General features: G+C 29.2%; 1 long non-coding RNA gene across 1 annotated transcript in view; it reads right to left on the reverse strand.

Annotated features, from left to right (window-relative positions):
* Positions 1-21170: 21170 nt before the first annotated feature.
* The window catches only part of LOC129964077 (uncharacterized), a 172116-nt gene continuing 169734 nt past the window's right edge, over positions 21171-23552 (reverse strand). Inside the window, exon 6 of the long non-coding RNA XR_008784064.1 lies at positions 21171-21339. This is a non-coding gene — a long non-coding RNA (uncharacterized LOC129964077). The remainder of the gene's footprint in view (positions 21340-23552) is intronic.

A 23552-nucleotide genomic window follows, 5' to 3' on the forward strand; every position in this document is an offset into this window, starting at 1 on the left:
TTTTTAAGGTGAATATATATATATATATATATATATATATAAAATATGTTGGTAAAGTATTATTTGGAGAGGCAGGCATAGAATTCTGTAACGATGTTCGTTCTTTATAATTTCAAAAAATAGTCCGGTTTTTATCTGTTGTAAAGATATCTTTTTCCCAAGCCATGGTGCGCAGTGCAGCTTACCGAAGAGTTAAGTAAAAGACAAGAATGAGTGAGTGTGAGAAAATGTTTCGAACCTATATAGTTTTAGAAAGGAATTTGTCGACCTAGCGTTTTGCTTCCATGAAAGAGAAAAGAATAGGCTGCTGAGTTCAAAATTTCGTGTTAAGAGAAACCGGAGTTCGACCGATTAGGAAATATTTTTAATCAATAATAATTAAGCATAATCAATTTGAAATTTCACGTTTATGGTACATAACTTCCAAATAAATTATAATCAGAAAAATCCTATTACATTAGGATATTTCTTAATAAATTAAAGCATTTTTTGTTATTCTAATGATATTCGAATTGCTTTAATTATTAAATAAATATTTTATTGGATTTTATATGTTATTTGTTATATTTAATTGGATTTTTTTTTCATTTTTGATGAAAAGGTAAAAGAAAGTTTGCATATTTTTATGTTGTGCATGTTGCGATAATTACAAAAATATTTTAACTACGAAACTAATGATAATTTTTTTTTATGATTTATACATTTTAAAACCTTACTATTCTTTCCTGTGTTAAAATTATATTTATAAAAATAAATCCTTCCTTTCTAACGTAGAAGTTTTACTTTCTAATTGTACCAAGCCAACTTTTTATTGAATCGAAACATGAAATTCAATTTTTATTTTATTTCCTTTCACATATCAAATTAAGGGTGAAATTTTTGGAATAATGAGAGAGAAAAAAATTTAGAAAACAGCAAAATGAACAGAATAATTGTAAGGTTTCATAGTTCATATTAATTTAGAAATAATCATCAAAAAGCATTAGAACTTAGTAACTAAGAAAGATTTTACTATTCACTGAAATTTTTTGCGAATCAGTTAGTCGCCAAAAGGGGATGGTGTATGCATATGTATGTATGTAGTATAATTTTAGTAGATGCGTGATAGAAAGGAAGAGAAAGAAAGGAAGAGAAAATTTTGAATAGAATTCAACTTATTTTACATTAAAGGCATAATTTGTACACAAGTACGAAGACGGAATGCTCCGTTTATACCAGAAGGCAGAACAAAAGGACAGAAATTTCCCCCTTAGTGATTTTACTGAGAGATTCTGATAAGGATTCTTTTACACGAATTGACTTAGGAAAGAGTATCTTAGGTATCTTTAAAAGAATGCCGTAGAGGTTAGGAACTTTTATCTATTCTCGTGAAATTTTACCAGTCTTTTCTGAAGCACATAAAAGCTTGGTAAAATTATAAGTGCTAAAATAAACAGAAAATAAAAAATAGTGCTTGAGTGTTTCAAAATTTATATTAATTTTAATGCGTTGAATTTTTTTAAATTAAAAACAATTGAAGTAAATATTGTGCAAAAATGGAATGAAGTGGGAAAAGAATTTGAATTTTACGTGTATTAAAATCGATCTTAAAAGAGTATTTGCTCCGATAGTTACTGCAGAAAACAGTCAGCAATTTGAATACGGGATAAATTAAATAGCACTGATTGCTTGATTAATTAGAACAGCATTCCAGTGCAAAGATACGCTAAAGAAAAGACATCAAACCCAGAGATAAAATAAAATTTAACAGGTACATTTTCTATTCTAACTCTTTGCCTTGAACTGTTTCGAATATAAACAAATTTTTCTAATGGATTTTATTCTTATTTTATCAGATATATTTGAAATAAAAATAAATAAATAGATTTAATTTTTTTAACATTTTAATGTCAGTTATTTTCTCTTATGCACATTCTAAAATTAAAATTTAAGATGCATCTTAAATATGCATGTAATTTTCATTTATATTTATTAATAATGAAATTGACTTTAAAATATCGCTGCAATTATCTGAATTAGATTTAATAACTAAAATCATGAATCACTTTTTTTCTTTCAGTAATAATTCTCTGCTACATTGCTGTTCAAAGTAAAAATAATTTTCACTTTTGACCAATCGTCTTTAGAGTTGAAAGAAAGGTATTGATGGAACTGTGCATAGGATGATAAACACATAAAAACAATCAATAAGCAATATGATACGTCGTGCGTGAAACCCATCGTTGCTATTATATCTAAAAGAGATAACAACATCAAGCAAAACATATTCTAGAAAATAGTTTCTTCTTATAATTATATAACTCTCAGTATAAAATCAGACTAGAAATAAAGCATATTATGAGTCCTTTGACTGGCGGTCCCATTTCTCCTAAAACGCTCTTTACAGTTCCTGGATGGGGACTTGAGATCGCCTCCCTAGAACTTACCAAGTATGATCTGTATATGTTTAAGTGTAGTAATGTTGGAAGGCATTTCTTTTAGCAAATATCCTCAATGTGCAGAAATGCGTTGACCTTATGAGCATTGTGTTTTCTTCATAATACTGTAATATACGTTTTCTTAAATATGTAGTAACATATATCACAGTTCTGTTAATAAAAGGAGGGAGAGTTTTTTTTAAGATAATTAATCTTTTAAAATTTATATTTACTACTTACACGAATAATAGAATAAAAATTTAAATTCTCTTATTTATAACATCATAGAATTATAAAAAAGAGCATATACTTTCATATCAATTTTGCTTAAAAGATTTTTTACTCTTAAAACGAGCCTTCAGGTTGAAACAAAAGTACCATAGCGTGCTAGAGAACGTCTAGAATTGAGAAACAAAAAAGAAAAATCCCTTTCACTGATTTCTTAATGGAAACAAGCCATCCAAAACACAAGATTGCTTACATGAAGACAGGAGAAAAAATTGAAAAAATTAACAATAAAAAAACAACGTACCCCTTCCCGTGGTTAATAAATTTATACTACATCTGCTCTTAAATGAAAAATATGTCATTCTTTTTTTAGTTTTCTTCATGAATGCTTTGCTCAATTTGTTCCTGCACGCGCTCTTATTTACCACTTTCACTCAGCGCAAAAGAAGAAATAAGATTTTCGAAACAGTGCAGGGAGTTTGGGGAGGGGTGATCTTGCGTGATGAGCTCCAGAACAAGCAGCCAAATAAGTGAGATGGAACCAAAAGTTACAGTTCCACTAATAGACCATTAAAAACAACCTCAGCAAGCCACTAGAGCACTGAACTAAGTAACACCACACATAAAAATCGTAAGAACTCCCATTAAAGCTTAAACAATCACGCAGGCCTTACGCGGGATTGCATGGCCCCAAATCTCTTTTTAGCTTTTAAAACCGTCATTTCTTACAAATATCATTAACAGTGCCGCACGCTCGCGTAAAGAGCATGGATGCATTGCATTATTCATATTTGCTTAAAAGCTACATCGCTCTAGCTTTTTTTCTTCTTTTGATTTAGAGGACTAATAGCCTTTTTCTTAAACTAATTTTCCTGTTTCGTAAAACAACTGCCCGGAAAAGTAAAATATGTTGATGGGGGACTCATCCTTGTATATTAACAGCAAGGACTGCACTTCATCACGCAATTGTTAGATTAATGTCCTACCTTTGTTCATTGCTCGCCGTCGGAGGCTTTTTTATTTGTCGAGTAATAACACACGAGGGAAGAGTAATTTTATGTGTATTATAATTTGGGTGAGTAAATTATACAAGTATTTGATAATAGCGTTGCTGTTATTATATGTATGAAGTTATGGTATGATTGAAAGTGGTTAGAAAATGTATCTCTCGTGTGATTACTCGCAATATTTGCTCCATTTACGAATTGTTTTGCCATTAGCGTGCCTTATTGGCAATTTATGATATATTAATGCACTTAGGAAAAATGGGTTAATAAAGTTTTAAATGCATTATCGCTAAAGATTGCGCTGCGAATTCACTATGCATAATTAGTTTACAATCATTTTGTTGTAATGATTTTGGGTCCACTAGACTATCATAGCAAAACTACACGTCATTTTTGATAACAGTAATTGCCTTACTGAATATTATTGTCACACAATTTTTACAATCTAATAAATAATTTTGTATTATTCGCTATTTTAAAAATAAATAAGTGAAAATTGAATGAAACATTTATAGAAAACTTTTTGTAAAGGTTGCAGAAAATGTGAAACGCCTCCTTAAACAATCCAGCTGTGTTGTAGAATAGTTTTGCATATAATTAATACAAGAGAAAATATTTTACTTATCTCTTTTTTAATTTAGGCGAATAACTTATACTACTATTTCATATAATTGCCCCTGAAAAATTAATGTTTATTTATGAATTATTAATGGACTTGGTGAAAGAGGGTAAAAAGATTTTAAATTCAGTGTTTCAAAGAATTCTAATTGAATAAATTTTACATATTGGTTAGATATTTGTATTAGTTGTTAGGGCTATATATTCTTTCAATAAGTTAGCAATTTTGATTGTTTGATTGCAGTGTTCAATCTTGTTTTCATATAAGTTATTAAACCCAATATATAGATTAATCGTTTGCTAATCATTTTTTGTATTTGAATATATATCCTAATAACAATAATGTTTAATAACAGTAACGTGATGCAATTCATAATGAAATGAATAAAATAACTGAACGTGGTGTAATTCGTGATAAAATTCATAACTATTCATCTAAAATAGCTATATCTTAGATAATTATCCATTTAAGTAGGAAGATAAGCATGCTATCTTCATTGTTTAGTTTTCATATTTTTTTTGTTTTGTAATACAAATAAAACGAGTTATTTTATGTATACAAATTATTAGATAATGTGGCGAGTTACATGAAATAATCAGAGGATGTTAAATTCACATATATTTCGTAAAAACTTCGTTGATGGATACGCATTATTGATACAATTTGAGAAAATAGCGTATTTCGTTTCGTATAATTACTTATAAATTTACTACAATATGAGAATTTTATTCACTTAATTTAACTCAGCATTTCTATGGTCATTATAAATATGTTTAGTAAAAATTGGGCATGTAAAGTATAAGTATATTACTATTTAAAAACTCTTAATACTTGATCTCAATTAGATTTTGTTAACAACGTTATGGTCTCAACTTAATGATTTTATCCTTCTTTGAATACAATTCTCGTTCATCTGATTAATATCATTAGATAATTGTTTTCCCTTTATGATACTCAGAATAATAATGGTAATTCTTATTTTGTTGAATACTTTTTTGAATCCCATTGATAAATTAATCTTAAAATGTGAGAGATAGGTTAATGTATCCAAAAGAACATTTTCCGTCCCCACTTCTCATATCATAAAGCTGAAAAGTTCGATCAAATAAACAATTACTTCTTACTTTCCAGAAGGAAACTGTATGTTTAAATATGACTCCAAAATTTGTCTTTTAATAAGTGTTTGCAATATTTTCTTTATTTGAAAAGTGATTTATCTTTTTACTTTCACGTATATGATGTATATTGCGAGAAAATATTAAATTCGATATTCTAAATCAAAACTAATTCAAAATCGAGATTTTTGAAGATGTTTAAATTGTCTGGAGAATTAAATATTCTGTAAACATTTGCAAAAATAAAAGTTATTATAGAATGCAAGTTGAGTCACGCAAACAGTCTCCTAACAGGTTTCAAATTATAATTAAATCTCTTCTTGGCATAGTGATAAACAATCAGTTTTAATAAACGGCAGGGTTGTTGTTTTTTTGAAAGCATTCTTTAAGATAAGCGATAAATTTTGGGCATCCATAAGCATAAAACGTTGCAGTACTACTTTCTAAATCATATCAGAACTCCTTTCTCTTTCGAAAGAATTTGTTTTTTAGTTATATTAACATTGTTATGGCTGGGAAGCAGAGCACCTGAGTTGTTATTTACACAATACACTAGCAACAGGACATTTGGCCCATAACTTAAAATTTAACTAGCACCAAATTGGCATGCTTGTTGGAATCTTTTTAAAATCGAATTTCAAACCTGTGCCCTCTGGTACCAAAACTGGTACCTTAGAACTAGGCCAAAGCGGCTTTGATAATGTGAGAAAAAGTTCATGTGATGTAAGTATCTGATCCAAGTAAAACTCGCCAGAAACATTTCTTCATTATAATTTCAAGCATAAGTCCATATGTAAAAGTCCATCTAAGGTTGCTGGATTTTTTTAATCTATCATGCCAATTAGTGTTAACGAGTTTTTTTAAATATTATTTAAATCATCTTTTCCAAAAATAGCTATTTAATTTTGAAATGTGTATAATGCAACTCATACATTACTGTATGTATAATTCAAATAATTATTTTGACTTAAGCTCAATATAATTCGTACACTTATTAGAAAGAAAATATTAATGGGTGTAAATTTATTTAATTCTTTGTTGAACTTCAAAAATTTAATGTAAGATTATTTACATGTTTTTTCTTGCATCAGTCTTTGGCTACTTTGTTTTACCTTTGGTGGACGATTTCTTTGAAGTTGAATTCATTACATTTTCATTCCCTCAAAAGAAATTATAAGTGTGCTTTATGCATCTGCACTGTGAAGTCAAATCAATTTTTCTGTATTAAGACAACAGCTAAAAACTTTGTTTTCAATTCAAAGCTGATTTAGACGATGTGTTATCCTAAACCAGAAGGTAGAGTCTCACCAAAATGTTCTATCGTTTACTCTAATAAAGGGGTTCCTTATAACCCTCCCTTCCCCTTATAAAATTGTGGGTCTTGGACATGCCCGTGACTACCAGACTTTTTGGAGTTTCACTTTATTTGAAAGAGTTGGGTACTTTATTGTATAGTAAAGAAAACAAATATATAAATCAATTACATGAAATTGGAGACCAATAGTTATGAAAGATAAATCTTTACCAAAACTCTAATATTTGTATTGAATTTAAGATGCAATTTCAACGATTAATCGCTGGCAGGCAGTTACTACACACCACAAAATCAAATGTCCACATTGAATAATTTTTTCCGGCCGATTGAAACCAACATTGAACATTAGTACAGACTAGTACTCTGTACAAAATTTGTACAGAGTAACCATAAGATGATATGGATCTATATTTTAGATATTAAATTTGCATACAAAATTTTATCCGTCTAGCACTTCACGTTTCGTAGTTTTCGAATCCATTTGTACTCGAGTAGCTTGTCAAACAGATTTTCTCCAAATGTATTTCAATCAAAATTTGGTAGAAATATATAGAGTCCATACTTAAATCTCATCCATCTAGCTCAAAGCATTTTTGAGTAATGTTCACGCATAAAGATGCATGCATAATACCAAAAATGGGTTTTTCGAACTCAGGGAGATCTCAAGCTTGAAAATTCGTCAAAATTTAGAGTTCGAAATTTTTAACGTTTACAATACTATCTTTACATCTCACATACGAGAAAATAAAAACTCTGCATACTTTTTCATGGACTTCTCTTTGACCTCTTTGCGTCATTTTTGATGGATGAATCTGGTGACATTCTATCTGTCGCCACCAAATAAAAAATGAACGCATTTGATACATTAAGTAATGTCTGGGAAGATCAAAATTTCTGTATTAAGTCTGTGGGCAGATACTTTAGTTTTTTAACTCTTAAAACTCTTTAGAATAAAATTAGTAAAAGTAGTTTCGAATTTTCATTAACTGAAACTGATTTTCATTTAACTTTGCTCTAAGTAGATTCAAACATTGTTAGGCGTGTGCATGTTAGATCAAAACCAAAACTAAATTATGACAAATTTTGTAAACTACATTATGCCAGGTTTGTGTAAATAAATTGAAAATAATTATTCAGAATAAAAGTGTTTATAAGTTTAACTATTTTTATGATTCCTAAACGTAGATCAATACAGAAACAAACATTCCAAGGCATAATTTCCAGTATGTCAACATCAAGCTGTACCGAAGTTTAAACTGTTTGATTTAATGATAGCATTTGATGGTATTGTAATTTCCCTTCTGAACTGATTGAAGCTCACTACTACAGGCCATGTTTCTAGGAAAGAAAGATTATTGTATAAATATTTCCGAATTTTCCGCCTGAAAAAACAGTACAATCCTTTTGTAGTGCAGTGACAAATGTATTGTCTTCTTTGATTGTTTCATACTGATCTTGACGAAAAAACCCTTTTTCACCCCTAATGAAAAATCAAAAGTAATCGATAACAGTGACTGAAATGTTTACCAAAGATACTTTTTTAATAAAAAAAAATCATCAAATTTCCTTGAACTTCAATTATTATGTTCATCAAAATTGCTACAAATTAAACCTTTAAGTAATTGGATGTATTGCCTTTAACAAATTGGAGGAGCGAATTTTTTGGTAATGGTATAGTTAATAAAAGACAAAATTTTCTTACAAATAACCAAATGGCAAATGTTTTCAACAGATGAGTTCAGAACGACACATTATATCAAGTAAGGAAAGTGGTGAAATACATAAATCATCTGAAAACAATTCATTTTGTAATTTTTTTTTTGGTTTACCCACTTTTATTCCTTTAACTTAACTAAGAATTGGAAAACAGTACAACATTGTTGTGATCTTCAATTGTTAGTATTGGTCAATATTTACGAATTTCGAATCTAACATTATCACTCAAAAATCCGTGAAGATATTAGCTTTTTCAGGGAAATTGTAAGTTTTGCAAACAATATCTTGTTGGGAAAACTCTTTACAAATTAGAAAATTATTTAAACTCTAAAAATCTGCAAAAAAAATGCATTGCGTCTTTAATCCAATATAAATATAAAAATGAAACAGATAAGACTTATGAGGTATACACCTGCATTTTATAAAACGTTTTAAAGTATTTCATTTTTATTTTTGCATTTCAAATTACAAAATTCTTTATAAACAACTTGAAATTAAAGAAATATTTGACTAATACAACATTTGAAGATAATTTTATAAAAATATTGTAAAAAACAATTGTACCCGACACAAATACACATACGCACACACACACACACACAAAAAAAAAAAAAAAATTGGGGTTTGTATTTCATCGCCTTTTTCATTTATGGCCAATAAATTCATTCAGATTAATATGTTTATAATTAAACTCGTAGGTTAAATTTTAAATGAACATGTGCTGCGTTCTTGATTTCACGCATACCTGTTCACTTAACTAATTGGCAAACTTTGGCAATATACTGGGTATGAGTACTGGGTCAGCCGACTGTTAAGCGTTTACAATATTTTTAAAATTGGGTATCACGTAACATGCGAATTATATTCTGGCATCCTCTTTCTTCATGCTGAAAAAGCTAATGAATTGAAATTCACAAAAAGATCTGTGAAACTTTTCGGGCTATTTTTGAATGATGAGTCTTCGATTCTAAAGAGGTGGTTGTGAAATTTCGATGGTGGACATAAAAATGTTCGCGATAATGAAAGAAGTGGGCTGCAGTTTCTGACTGATGATGGATTTAATTACAGAGGTTGGAGAGAAGATTCAAGAGAACTAAATTCAGAATTACGGAACCATCAAAACTTTTCCCCTTCACTTCTTCATCATTGCAGGTAGCATGCTTCTATGGTGAGGGCATACAAAAGTTCATGCCCTTTAAGATAAATACAACAACAATGATGGCAACTATGCTGGGAACCCCCCCCCCCTAAACTTTGCATTTCATTATGCAATAAATTGTTTTTCTAATGATCATTATCTTTTTTTAATTACTTAACACATTAGCTGCCACGATTCCCACTTGAGGATTTTGGAATTTTACGTGCCCCAATCGGCATCAAAAATATATTTGGCAAGAATGACTGTTTAATTTGATTCTATATATCTATATTACATATTATTTATTACAATATTACATATTACATTTATTACATATTTACATACAATATTCTATATTACATATCAGTCAATATTATGTGTAGCCGAAAGTACGTATTCTGTGTATCCTTTCTTTAGAACAAGCGAACTAATTTGACATTCGTCTGTAAGTTAAACAGAACAGAATTATTACATTTGAGGCATTATTCTTTTGGTTTATTTTTAAATATAATGAAATTCCGTACATAGATATGTAATTTAGAACTTATAATAATGATCTAGAACTTATTCTTTCGTCTTTCATTGAAATGATTTTGCTGATCACTTTATAAGAATAGCCTTTTTCAAAAATGTAAAATATTTACAAAACAAAACACAGCTTGAATATAATTATATTATTGCCCAACTTTTTGTACATATCCGGTACATATATATAACTTCCGGTACATATCTATGCATACATATATATACTTCCGGTACATATATACAAATTAACTAACATACTTATATATAACATCCGGTGCATACATATATTTTGTATATATAACTTTTAGTACCTTTTGTACATATCCGTGCAATTTATTCAGCTAAAAATTTCAAAATATTTTTTTTTTGCAATTATTGAGTTAACAAAACATTCTGGATACCTCTCGTATAAAATGTTCAATTTTTATTTAAAATTAATTCGTGATTAATTTGTAAAATGAGGTGCGGCTCAAATTAACCTGACTGCTTTAAAACTTTTTTTTTAATTTTGATAATATTTTCCATGTCCCTTCCTCGACTTTCGAACCGCATTGGAAGTTTCTTCTATTTAAAGCCATGCTTGAAAGGTCTTTCATATATGTGTCCCTTTTGCTTTCTGAGTGGACCAAAAAAAAAACTACATAAAGTGAATAGGATTGATGTTATATGAAATAGGAAACCGTGTTCAGGCGAAAACTTTTTGGCAGATATTTAATTGTAAACTGCAGAACAGCCTTGGTGAAGAAACCATAATGTGTTTTATAACAGATCCATTCGCTTTCTTCGCATCCACCTGTTAACGTGAAATATCAAGAACACATGCTTTATATTGTTGATTGACTTTTTGGCTTTTAGGTACCAAATCAGAATGCAAAAAAAATATCGAACGCAGACATGAATCGCCATTATTCATTTTTATGCTCTCTTTGAATCTTTTGATCAGATATAAAAAATTAGGAACGCTGTGTACATTCACCTGGTTACAATAATGAATAAGTTTAGCCGTGGATTTTTCACGTTTAAATATGCATTTCCGAATGAAACACTGCTCCATCTGAACATTCAGCTGATAAAGCTTATCATTTTCATAAACAGTTAGAAAACTGATGCTAATTTAAGGAAACAAATTCACATATTTAAAAATAATAGTGCAATGAGTCATGATTGGTCTTATATGAGTTTGAAATCAAACATTTCAGTACCTTGTTTTATTTAATGAACAATCAAATTTAATTTTCAAATAGTACAGAATCTATATTTTAAAAAACTTATAGCAATTCGGTTATATGAGCGTTATATTGTTTAAGTATAATTTATCTACGTGTGGTTTTTTTTACATAATTTTTGAACATTAGCAATCAAGTAAGAGTAATATTTATTATTTTCTTTTTCCTTGATTATAGATAAATTTATGTTTTAGTAACTTTAAAGGCTATGCAATTTATTCATTGCGATTTTATTATTTGATTTTCTAAAGAGTTTGTTAGATTTGAATACCGAATGTTAGTTGAAATAAAAAAATAATTGATTTCATTCTAATAATAATGATTCATAAAACAAGCAAAACGGCGATATATAAGAGTTGTTTATTCAACTATTAAAATGTTTTTTTTTTAATCTACAAAATTTTTTCCTAGAATAAGTTCTTAATTTAAACTAAAAATTGAAACAACCAAAAAAATATACATTATTTTAAAGCAAAGTTCAGCTTCAATTTCTTTATTCTAAAATAGCTTTCTAATTATTTATTTTGGATATAAAAATTTTTATTTTAAAGATGAGAGAAGGGCTTGTTTTTAATCGGGACTATTTACCAATTAATTTACTAGAGCACTTTATTATGATATAAACACTTGAAAATTTAAAGCCTTTATGCTTTTATTACTTTATGGTAATTTATAAAATATTAAATGATAGATTTTTATCATTACTTTTATACTTATTAATGAACTCGTTTTTTTAATTTGCTTTTCGTTTATTATCTATGAACAAGAGTTTAAATGTCTGAAGAAAAGTTTGAATAATGTAAAAATGATTGAGATATGTTCAAACATTATTAGAAACGTATCTTTTCTTCTCTGAAAAATGGAAATCTGGCTTTTCTTTTTTATTTTTACAACAGAAAAATAATTTTTTGCCGGGCGGGAGTAAAAACTAAACGAATAAGAGTCGCTAAAATCCCTTTCAGATAAAACATGAGTAATGAAACTCTTCCATAGATGGCGCTGCTCTTCTGAGATATTTTATACCTGTAGCAGATCTAACTTCGACGTTGACCTGGATAGACAGAGAACGATTAAGTTCGTTCAAAACTATATAAATAAGTACAAAAATCTGTTTTCCAAATTAGGAATGCGTGTACTGATTGATTATGCAGTCTTACAATAGATTTGCACTTAATATAGTTTTTTAAATGCTGTTGCACTCTAACCGACAATTTTCTATTACCTATAAATTAATTTCTGACGATTAAGATTCTTAAGAAAAAATTCATTAAAAATTATTCAGATTAGAAATTAAATATTAAAATATAGAGATTATTAATTATAAGAGTAAGAAAAGATGAATTCTTCAATTTTTATATTTCATATGATAATTATACAATATTAATATTATTTGAAATGGATTTTTTTTTCAGGTTGGATAAATATTTTAGGCAAGCAGAAACAAATCCTATTTTAAATAAATTTGACTGAAATAAAAATAAAATTTTAATAGATTTTCATATTGCTGGTTTGCTAGGTGATAAAACTTTAAAATTAGTAGTATATAAAATAATCTTGTGTATGTACACAAGATAATTTTAATTTGGTCTGCTCAAAAACACATAGAATCAATCATGAACAATTTTAGACATATCTGGTTAATGAAGTTAATTTAACCTTGAATCGGTTGAAAGATGAAGGATAAAATCTTCGGATAAACATTATTGAAAATTCCGATTAATTCCTGGCGTTAAAAAAAATTACGCATTGCATCTAAATTTATTCTTTGCACTGATGGCTTTTCCTTTTTTTTTGTAATTATTTGTAAATTTCCAATATATCCAGCAATATTTTCAAAAACTTATTAAAAAAGTTGTCAAGGTTGAGTTTAAAATATTTTATTATTTTATATTAAAATAAAATATTTCCGGATGAAGTACTGGGTTTTTTTGTCTAGTTTCCATATAGGGTTTGATTATTACTTCGATAACGTAACGAAAATGAACATGTTTCATATTTTCGCAGGATAGCGCAGATACGCACGAAAATAAAGATCAGGAAACAATCCGGATTAACGTTATAAATTACTAAAAAATTTATTTTCATTCCAGAAAGTGAAATATTTATCACTTTTTAAAAAAAACAAGGTTTTTTGTAAAATCCTATCTTTTATTTTCATTTTTTACTTCTATCAGTCTATAGGTTCATCATCAGCTCATGTTCCATTTAAGTAGAGTTTTACTTTCCGCAATTGCAAATTCTTTTAACCCTTTTGCACTCCTATAAGTAATATGATTTAAAATTACACATACATGAGTATAAGTATTTTTTTAATCGTTAGGAATCTCAAAAATATACACTTGTATAATTTTTAAAAAATTAAATGTAAGAATTTTTGCTAGTATATGAATTTAATAATTATCACTATCTAAAGAATGCGGAAGCGATGCACTTTTCAGAATGGCGTGCGAAACTCAATATAGGAGTGCGTAGGATTAATGATAATTAAGAAGAATTGCTTTAGATCGAAATAGATCAGCTAATTTTATTGAAGATAAACAATTAATAAAATGCGTATAAATTACTTTATAACTTTATGCAAACGCTGAATATCAAAAATTCACTTTTCGTTATTGTTCAGGAACTGTTGATATAATTCTACTATAGATGAGAATAGTTTATTAATTCCTGGAGTGTCATTCGGATTCAATCATTTTCTATAAACTCTCATAATTTTTTAATAAAATATAGTTTTGATCAATAAATGTATTTTATATTAGTCTTCCAGAAAATTCCACCTAGTTGGATTATGTAAATGTGGCGGGTTATTTTACACTTTACCGCTTCGAAATTCCTATTTAAAACCGGCGAGATGTTTGCAATATCAGTTTTTATAATATTGATAAAAACAAAAACAAAGAGATTTCACGTGAATTAGATGCAAACCGTCCAGATACTGATTCAATTTATTAGCTTTAGTGAAGTTCAAATTATAGATAGCGTTAAGTTTAAAATATCATTTTAAAATAAGAGTTTTGACACTAAAATGTATAGTTTTGTTCCTGTGTCTTAAATTACTAGAGTATAGAACTTGTTGTAACATTTTAATTCACCTGGTTGATACCTATTCTTGTCTTAAAAATATACAATAATTATTTCTATGATATAAATAGTGATTTAGAAAGATGCGTGTTTTTTTTTTGTTTTTTTTTGCTTTTTCTTATCCGAAGTATACAGAAAAGATTATAATGAAAAAAATTTTAAACTAGAGACAACTCTCCACAGTTATTATGTCTATCCCTTTATGTAGCAGTCTTTCAGTCTGTCTATGATCACGACAACTCGAAAACGCTTTGAGCTAAACGACTGAAATTTGGTATATAGGTATATGCAAAGAGTTGACCATCCATCATCTATACTTTCGTATGCTTGCAAACGCAATAGTTCATAAATGTAATGACGTAAATACATGAAATTCAGTACGTTACCTTGCAATTACAACTTAAATTTTGATGCCAAACAGCTGGCAAAAAGATGTCCAAATACGCATTTACGCGACAGATTTCAGTAAAAATGCTAGATTCAAGCCAAAGATCTATATTTTGTAGTTATTATTCACCAATGCCATGCAAATTATTCGCAGTCTTCCTATAACCCAAAATTTTATGCAGAGGAAGGGGGATAAGGGTATGAGAGAAAGCTTCAGGGAGACCACTTCCTTTGGTATCGTATCAGCATGTTACAGTTTAGCTGAAATATTACTGAACGTGTTCACATGATATATGAAAGTTCCATAACACCAATTTAATAATTTAATGAATCAATATCCTATAAGTAATAAAGAAGTAAACTTACAGCTCGCATCTAGAAGATAAATCATGTAGATAGTTACGATTTCTATTCAATTTGAACTTCTTTATCATTTAAGATGGTTCATTCACATCGAGAAGAGAACAGGTGTAAGGCAATGAAAATAACGCTACTTGAATTTCTACTTCAACTTTTTGTCAAAAAGCTTATCTCTTACTCGTGCTTATCAAGTTATGTACAAAAGAATCAATTGAAATCAGATGCAACAAGTGCTCCAGGCATACGTACCAGCTTCTTGTCGAAGGCGGTTGGTAGGCAATTGGAATGAAATAATTTCAAAGTTTTGGAGTTTACATAAATCACTATACGACTCGAATAAAATTTATAATTTAGTTCTGTAAATTATATAATTTTATTATATGCAATATATAATTTCGTTTATTAAAACTCACAATTAAATTATTTAATTTATGTTAATTTTTACATGCTATAATCATAATATATATATAACGATATGTAATATTAAATGAATGACTTCCCCTTTTACCACAACACAAAATTTTGTTAATTTAGAATTTTACACTTTTATTCGATTATGATTTATAAAAATGATCAAAGAACTTCATTCCTTTAAACCTTCATACAAATATTCTTCCATTAACTTGCTTGAGTATCATTATTTATAAATATGTTGTCATAAGTATCCTGTTCTTCATCCTGTTGGAGAACCAGTCCATGTCCTCATCTCCCTCTTTAGGATAGGATATGTTTTTTGAGCCGCAAGAGATATACTTAGATGCACTGTGACACACATATGGTGGATATACAGACATCAAGAAAAAAAAACGAATTTCAGAAGTTCAAGGGGAGGGTAAACTTGAAGGGAGGAAAGTTCAAGGGGAATCTCGGGGTGGAGATACCCATTCCCACAAATATGAGATGAGCTCCTGAAGATCTTCCCCTAAGATTTAGAAATAGTAAAGAAAACCACTTATAATAACTCAAGTTTTCATATATCGCTATTTGAGCAGTGGCTTTATAGTTAAAAATATAATCATTAAATTATTTTTAAAAATTGAAATTGCAATGAGAGATATTTTGATATCTATCTTAGCAACTATCAGGGAGTTTCTTAAATAGATTCATTTGATTTGTAAGAAGATATTTATTTGATTGTACTTAAACCTTCTACAATTACTTTTTGTGAGCGCATACGTATGATATACGTAAGTGGATGCATATGAAACAGCAAGATATAAAATGACGTTAAATTACAACCCAAGAAACTTGTTCTTTAATTAGATATCTATTGAAAAAAGGATGATTACAGGTCCTGAAATCAACATATCAAATTAATTCCAGTAATCCCTGATAGGTGCAAATTGACAAGCATATTAATAAAACTTTCTTAAATTAAAATTATTCACGAAATCTTTAAGATAATTATTTCAAACTAATTTATAGTACGAAATATTTAACGTAATTTAAAATATAGCATTCAGAAAATAAATAAATCAATAATATAAGTTCAGTTCTCAAAAAAGGTATTTTATTTATTGTTAGATCAATAAGATATTGGAAATCGCAAGAATAATTCGATGCATAATTATTCATCTAATACAAGGATTTGCACATTGTTCCGAAGAGTAAATATATATAATTATTTTAAGATGAATGAATCTTTCTTTAAAATAAATCTACATCTTTTTGCAATAGGATTTTTAGCAATCAAAATTTAAAAAAAATAAATAAATAAAACGTCAAAATGATGCGCCGTCGTGAATGGTGTCTGAAAGGAACCATCTGAGTGCAAATGGTTTGTATACTTAGGAGTTGGGTCTTAACCTGTGCTCAATTCGTCGAGCCCTGCCGCCTAATTCTTTGAATTAGTTTATTTTAAAAAAAATTTAGTTATAAAATTACACTCACCACAAAAGCTTAGAACATGTGCTACCTCAATTGTAAATAGCTAAATACTTCTTTTTTTGAACAGATCTCTTCAAATGCTCTACGATAAACAATCTGACTGTTGTTTTGAAAGTAAACATTTTATTGAATTGCCATTACATGGTTATTAATTTCTCTTTATCCAATTCTTAAAAAAAATAGAAAAGAATGCCCAGATATTCTGTGTGCTCAGAAATCACCTTGTCTTGCAATTATTTAAAAAAGTTTAATCATCTAAAAAAAGGTTTTTCTGGTATGATTTCTAATTTAGAACAATTATCAGCTTTTATGAATATTATAATCGACTGTGATAACACTGTCTATTATTTTTAAGATAGAGGTATTATAAAAAATATACTTTTACTCCTTCGGTATCGTTTGTAAAGTGAGATTTTTATTGATGCTATTTATTAATTGATTTAACTTCAAGTAGAAGGCGTGTGACGAACCAGAAATTGTTCTTGAGTTTGTGTAAAATCTAGCTTTTAGAAGAAATTTAGCAATTTTTTTTTTTGAGAAAATATTCTAAATCACATGCTGGGAAAATGCCAAGGAAAATATTCTAAATCTTATTTCAAGGTTCTAATTAATATATCTATGATATTTATTTACTTATATAAAAAAATTCTTTATGCATATATAATGACGAAATTAGATGGATTTACTTTTACAAAATTGAAGAATACTGTAAATATTACTCCAGGTACAGACAAAATAACCAATTATTCCAATAAAATAATTAGGTGAAAATATGTAATGAACGAAAAATTACTTTTAGTTTCATAAGAACTGTTTGCAATGCATAATTAAAATCTCTCCAATACGATGTACAGGAAATGGTTACAGTTGAATAATAGATCTCATCAATGTAAAATATATCCAATGAAATTTTTCTACTTTTTTTTGGTACAACTATGTCAATTAGATGCGTACTTCAGAATTGGCTCTCTACAGCACAATGATATCCAATTCATTTTAGAACCTGTTAGATAAATAAATTGTTGTGTCTGAATCACCATGCTATAACATGTTATCTCTATAGGAATATGTACAGAATTGTATATAGCTGGAAATCTGTTTGATGTATCTCTTCAAAATGTTCATAAAAATCATTTGTCTTATTTTCCCTGAAGTCACACTTGTTCACGTTTCTATGCTGTTTGTAAAAATATGAGGCTTTGTTTTTTAAATTATTGGTAATTGAAATAATAGAATAGTCGCAATTCATGTCATACAAAAATATTTATCAGAAATTACTCAAAATCCTCTTTCCAAGTTACAATTCAATAAAAATAGTTGGTTGTCATCAATAATTAAATTGTAAATTCAATATCATCACAATGTAAGCACTTTTAAAAAATAATGGCTAATGAAATTTTGCAGTTCTATCAAAATTATGAAGGTTACATTTTTAGAATTCTTGCGTTTTGGTTTTTCAGGAGAAAAAATCTTTTGAAATATTTTTAAAGTTTAAATTTTGAAAAAATTTTGAAGTTTGAAAATTTTGAAGTTTTTTATTTCAGATTTCAGAGAAAAGATTTTTTTGCGTTCTAAAATATGTAAAAAATGCACAAGTAAATAGTAAATAAATAACGAAAGTTGTTGTAATCCCTATAGGGGGCACCTCAGGGGTGAGGTCAGTGATTGACCACTTTGTGGCTAGGGGCCAACAGCCTTGTAGAGAATATCAGTTTGGTGAATCGGCCAGTGTTATGGGTGGATTATACTAAAGGTAGCACTCGACCACTACAGATCCTGTCGAATATTGCTTGGTTCAGTGATGGCGGGGTGGTCGCTGTAAACAAGAGGACGAAGAGGGAACCTCAAATTTAGGGATTAGAAGCTTTCGGCATTGATGCTTGGTTTCCGTTACCCTGGTAAGTATAAAAATGTTATGCTGTTGGATACTTCCTCCCTACTGACTACGGTATACATACCTCCCTTAGAATGAGTTGCTCCTTGACCAGTGATGGTCCTCAAAGCTTAGCTATAGCTTCCGTCAGTGTTGTTGTTGTCTCTTGAGGTACACAGAATTTTTCTGTGTACCTCAGGGTGGGTCGGAATGGGTGATTGTGATTATCTGTTACTGTAGAAATCAAATCCACTACACATATTCATTCAATTATATTCATCATTCAAGATTTCTACCTATATCGAAATTTCTGGATGTAAGTAGAAGTCTTAAAAAATATTAGATCAAACTGACTTCTGTTCTTTCAACGTTGGACCATCGAAATAATAGAATACTTAAAACATGCGATATCCCACAAAAGCATTCGTTATAGTAGTTCTAAATTCATTTATTAAATTTTGTAATACGATAAAAAGGTACTGATAATAAACTTTATGAATTTATTAAAAAAAGGGAATAACCAAATTAATACAACATTATTTCTTAAGATATTTTTCAAAAATAGTGATTTCTGCACATGCTCCAGGGCTATTATTAGAATTTAATGGTCTACTCTCCTTCGAAATTATGTAGTTTTCGGATTCAAAGAGAAACTTTAGCTTCTTGAAAGAAGTAAAATTGAAAACATTGAATAAGATCTTCATTCAAAACATACGCACCCATATGTGTATCTCCCAACTCTTGTCCTTTGAGAATATACTTGTAACAAAAATGAAGAAAATCCTCTAACAATTGCAAAACTCAGCGCAATGCGGATTTGTCCAGAAATTTTCCTCTTCGGACAGACGCCAATTTATATGCAGATATCTTTCAATCTTGGATTTCCCGATCGTGTCCTTACCCTTCTTTTCTTGCATAGAAGGGTAGCTGCTTCTGGAAGACCTACCTCCCCAAGACTCCTACCAACCCCCCTTTTCCATGTTGTCCGTAGCGCAAATTTACATTTTTTTCAATCTTGGACTGTCGAAATAACAGAATACTCGAAACGTCCTGCTGCTTCCACAAAAATTCAGAAATGACTCCAGGAAGGAAAAAAAAAAAGACTTTGAATTTGTTTATCTCCAGACGTAAATCCGTTGCCGCTGCCCATCGCAAAAACGCAAAAATAAATATTTTCTCGTTCCACCTAAGACCATGTAGATGCTGGAGACGCTTATCCGAGGGTCCACAAAAGCCTTCGCCCACCCCTTCTCCGAAGAAATATTTCGAATATCGATCTGCATATACAAATAAACTGGACTGTACTATTTTACATTAGACATAATAAGAACAGAATGGCAAAAGCATAGGCCTAGGCCTATTTCCTTCCCTGCTCTTCTTTTTCTTATACACATACCCAATCTCCTATCGCATCTACGCTGTAGTATCTAGGATATGTCCATAAGAAGCATCCAATAGCTTGTTTGCGTAAATATCCTTTATCCTTAGGGCTGGACGTCTTATTGGAAATAAGCTTTTGAAGGGAGACCATTATAAAAGGAAGTTGGCAAAAAAAGGAAGAAATGCTGCACGGGTATGAAGCTCCGAATCATGTTATTTATGCATTTTTATTTTGGTTCGCTATTGGTCGAACCGATTGGTTACACAGACTGCAGGAGATGGAATTTGTAATATTAAATTTGCTGCTTTTTATTTTCGGAAATGGAATGTAGCTTCCGGATTAGGTAACCCCGTATGTTCAGATGGAAGAGGATTTCCATATTTGGTGACATATTAACTGATATTTTGACATTTCGAAAGAATCTTTTTAAAAATTGGGAAATATATTCTCTATATATTTAAAGCAGTCCAGAAAAAATTATTTAATTGAGATATCAAAAAAAATTCTAACAAAAATAATTGCCTTATAATTTAAGTTGAAGATGCAGTTTTAATCAATGATATACATTTTAAAATATGGTAATATGCTGGATTAAATAATATTACACTTTAGACATTTTGATGGAAAGGCATTACTTGTTAATCATTCTTCTGACAGCTATTTAACATTTCAAGATTAATTGATAAGTAGTAACTATATATAAATATATTTTAAATTTCAGTAATAAACAAAACCAAAATTGTTTTAATATTAATTAATTAAAACTCTTAATAAATCAAGTTAATAAAAATTGTTAAAAGGTATTTAATGAGATATTCAAGAAATATCTAGAAACAATATTTCCTAATCATTGAGGTATTTTTGAAAAAATTTAGTCCAATATAGAATAACGAAATCGCAATAAATCTTCTTTATTCACAATGATATGGATTTACAGTCTTTCTGGATTTCTTTTGATATTGAATGCTAAGCCTTATTTCAAGAATCTCACAAAAGTCATTTTTCAGCCTTGTTACTTCTTCGTAGCATAGAATATCCATTTCGTAGTACCATTTTCTCAAAACCTGAAAAAGAAAAAAAATAATATAATTTGAAATCTGCATCATACAGGTTTGAAATTAAGCAAGGAAATTTATAAAATTGTTCTATTATGGGCTATTTTTCCCCTGCAGTTAAAATTTTTTCACGCTGCAAAATCAAATTTCTAACATTACAAAATCAGACTTCTTGATTGAGAGAAGAATTTGTTTTTTAAATTTAAATGTTATTTATGGACTTCAAACAGAATTTTAATTAGTCATACTCTCGAAAAAATATTAACTGCAAAGAGAATTTGTAACTGCATGCATTTGCTTAACTCTTTTCACAATTTCTGGACTATGCGTCAAAATAAAAATTGTTATATTTTTCTTAATGACTGAGATTTTACCATTTGATATTATCTTTTGTTTGGCACAGCATTTCCAGAGTCAGACCTTGTGCTCTGAAACCTCAAGAACCAAGAAAGGTAACTCTCCTTTTTAACTCCATTACAAAGAATAAATGTTAAAAGTCTCAAACAGAGACATGACATATTTTCATTAATTTGATGAGGGGAGGCGTTTGATTCCCCAATATTGCCTAGTCGAATTGTATTTTGAGATATGTATATTGCATTTATATATTGATCATTAAAAACAAATACTGTATTTGTACCCATATGTGGTGACGTAATGAGTAGGGCATGAAGAAGTTACGACATTCATTTTTCGCATTTAAATAAAAAGTTATTAATTTGAGAGGAAATGATATTGTTAAAAGTACTATTAAAAAGGTATAAAATTAGTAATTAAGGGCTAAGATAGCTTAGTTATACAAGGAACCAATTACATAAACAGCGGGAATATCTCCCCACAACAACTTCGCATATTCTCTAATAAAATCATTATCCTATAGAATGCCTTGTATAGCACTGGCGTATCATAGTTACGAAATATTAACCTTTGGCGTGATTTTGGTATTTTTACTGAATCTGCCATGTTGTCCTTGGTGAGTATTTTGCCGATTAATCCTCGGCATGTAGTTGATAGTATCTGAAAATCGATACCATCAACTGAATTTGTCTAACAAATTCCCCGTGTTAGACAAATAGAATCGAATTGTTTTTGGCGCAACCGATTAAAACAAAAACTTGACTTCAGAATTGCATTTCCAGTTATAAAATCACTTAACGAATTAGATATATTAAATCATCGCTTCTTTGATTTATGCCTTTGGCATGATTCTGAAAGTATACACCGACAGACAGTCAACCCAATGTTAGCTCAAAATGTCACTGGTGTCTACAATATAGATGTTAAATCTAGGTACCAAATTTTAACTACATAGCTTTCTCCGATTTGTTGTACCTTATATTTGAAAAGCCAGACTGATAATCTGCAAATATAGTATAAAGACATATACCAAATTTCGTCTATCTAGAGTCAAAGCGTTTCTGCTTTATCACTAGTCCGCCTATCTGTTTCTGCTAGTCACAAACAGATAGGCGGACGTAATTCGAAAAAAGAGTTTTTAGACCTCAGGGAGGTCTGAAAAGTGGAGATTCTTCGAAATCTCGAATTCAAATTTTTTTGACGATTACAATACTTTTTAATATTTCGTGTGTAATAAAAAGAAAAGGAAATTTTTTGAAGTCTTAATTTGTTTAAAATTTTAGTGAAGTTTTGGTGTTTTGGAAGTTTTATTATGTATTATACAAAATAGTATATCTGATAAAAACTGAAAAGAACAATGGAAAAATGCTTGCAAACACTTTCCTATTTGATCGAATTCGTGAAGCGAAAAAGATCATTCTAAATGTGATGAGCCGCAGTCACTTGTCAAACGAATTCTAAATCATCGCTAAAATTAATTGTCATTATAATCGAAATGATCGTTAAAAGGCAAAAAAGTAAAAATTTAAATGTAAAGTAAGCATTTGGCCTCAATTATTATACCTAAACACATTCAGACATCGCGAACAATAACGCGAATTTACTAGTTTTTTGTTAATCGGGAAAATCAGATGTTCCACATTTTCTACCCTTATCCAGTCTGATATCCGTATACAAATAGAGGGACTTGGTTTTCATTATTAACAAAACATGTAAAGCAATTAAAAATGCTGTTATGTATTTTTTTCCCTATATTTGATACTTTTGATGAGAATTCGATTAGACTAAAAGTACATACTAAAGATGCTTAATCCTTATTTTTTATTTCCCCGCATAGGAAATATAGAGAAAATATTGTAATAATA

The sequence above is a fragment of the Argiope bruennichi genome, chromosome 3 (genome assembly GCF_947563725.1).
Source record: "Argiope bruennichi chromosome 3, qqArgBrue1.1, whole genome shotgun sequence".
Taxonomy (NCBI): domain Eukaryota; kingdom Metazoa; phylum Arthropoda; class Arachnida; order Araneae; family Araneidae; genus Argiope; species Argiope bruennichi.